Source organism: Pundamilia nyererei, unplaced genomic scaffold, assembly GCF_000239375.1.
Source record: "Pundamilia nyererei isolate P.nyererei 1_Seehausen unplaced genomic scaffold, PunNye1.0 scaffold00059, whole genome shotgun sequence".
Lineage (NCBI taxonomy): Eukaryota > Metazoa > Chordata > Actinopteri > Cichliformes > Cichlidae > Pundamilia > Pundamilia nyererei.
In genome coordinates this window covers 284352-286278 of record NW_005187460.1, presented here as the reverse complement: position 1 = coordinate 286278, position 1927 = coordinate 284352, and the positions used below count along the sequence as shown (strand labels likewise).

At 43.6% G+C, this 1927-nt stretch overlaps 1 protein-coding gene across 1 annotated transcript in view; it reads right to left on the bottom strand.

Moving 5' to 3' along the window:
• elfn2b (extracellular leucine-rich repeat and fibronectin type III domain containing 2b) overlaps positions 1 to 856 on the bottom strand; it is an 85901-nt gene extending 85045 nt beyond the window's left edge. Inside the window, exon 1 of the mRNA XM_005734517.1 lies at positions 772 to 856. The gene's annotated coding sequence lies outside the window, so the exon portion shown is untranslated. The remainder of the gene's footprint in view (positions 1 to 771) is intronic.
• Between the last annotated feature and the right edge of the window lie 1071 nt (positions 857 to 1927).

The window sequence follows — 1927 nt, the reverse complement described above, 5'->3', positions numbered from 1 at the left end:
TCTGTGTCTCTCCCTCAATCGCTAACTCACACACGCGCGAGCACAGTGAAACTAAAGGCAGCTTAAGCCAAAGCCCTGACTGCAGGTAGAAGAACAGAGAGGTGTCTGTAGCGCAACAGAGTAGCTGGTCCATCCATTCACCCTCCAAAAAGAAAAAAAAAGAAAAAAAGAAAAACCCACAAGCTAGAGCACACGCGCGCGCGCACGCACAGTCAGTTTTATGCCCTGAGCGATTCCCTCCCTCGACACTAAATCCCCTCGCGCACATCTGTCCATGGCGCGTACTCTGCCCGGCCATCCTATCTCCGCAGAATCCAGCATAAATACCAGCCAAGCTTCATGTGACACTCTAAATCTACCGCCACAGATTTTAATCACTTCTAAAGCCAGTCGCGCAGGAATACCACCTTATGAACGACAACTGTACCAAAAAGAAAAGAAAAAAAACCCCGAAGAAAATGCGCGCTAATACCCAGCAATAAAATTCTCCCGATTGCACGTACATATTTCTAAAACCTAACTTTGCTCCTCATCGCGGATAATTCAAACCACAAACAGGGAAAAGCGTGCTTCCATGACCTCATGAAATCTGCCATATGGGGCTTCTGTTGCACCAAGAGGACTCAACCTAGCAAAGCGTTGGGAGTCTGTGGTGCAGGTGCGTCCTCCCGTTGCCGTCGCGTGCATATATTTTATCATACCAGGTTGGGTTAAAATAAATAAATAATTAAAAAATATAAAAGATGAAAAGGGGCAATTTTTGTACAGTACCTTCACTCATTTTTCCTCCAAATCGTGCGTCGAGGGAACAAAAAGGGAGCTTTTTTTCCATCCAACGTCGCAGGCTCACCACCACGGCGGGAGTGGATAAGTGAGAGAGAGAGAGAGGGGGAGAGATAGAGAGGGAGGGAGGATGCATAGCCTAGACCTCTGCGTAGACTAATATAGTCCAACTGCAGTGGGCATCTACAACTGGCTTCATTTTCACTACAGTATAACCTACCTGCGGATTGGGTCACCACTTAACCTCTTTTAATTGCTGGTGTTTGGTGTTTAATATTCATAAAATCTTCAAGTCATCACACCTAGGATTATCCAGCGTTGATTGCCATAACTCTGCATGCACACACAGGAGGCTGACACAGACATGCAGTCACTGCATCAGTGATTCCTTCCACCTCACATTCAAGACGTGAATAGGCGCACAAGCAATCTGACTGCCCTCGTAAAACTTGATTGAACAGATGCAAAAAAAAAGAAAGAAAGAAAGAAAGGAAAAAGAAACCAATGAAAGACCTTTTAATAAGTACAGTTTCTTGAAATATGTTAATTATTTACTCCTTCCAGAAACACAATAATGCTAAAAGCAGGATCTGACCCCAAGCACAATTCAATAATTTGCAGCATTTTTTTTCTAGGTTGTGGTGAGGGGACAATAAAAAATGCATTGTTGTGTTCAAATGAGAGCCTACGTTTTTGACAGTTCCTCCTCCTCCTCTTCCTTCTCTTCCCTCTCATTTTAACCGCAAACACATTTGAAGCTCTAAGATGGAGTAGGATGGGAGCGATGAATTTTCCCAGCAGTTTGTGAATCAGGCTATTGCAGGAAAAATCTAGAGGTATGAGAAACCCCTGAGGATGTTCTGCCTGTGTGGACAGTGGGGAGGATGATTCTGTTTTTTTCACGGCAAGAAATATGTTGAAGGTGTAATCATACTCAATTAACACTCTTCCCCTCCTCATTTCACACTTCATTTTTTTCCATCACAGAAGCCAGCACGCCCATACACATGCAAACACACATGTTTACCTCAGCTTATTAACTCACACACTCTCAATCTCTGTCTTTTTTTCTCTGCCAGCAGAGGACTATTAGCTCAAGAGAGTGCTGTGGCATTGAGACTTATTCATTTTTATTCATATCAGT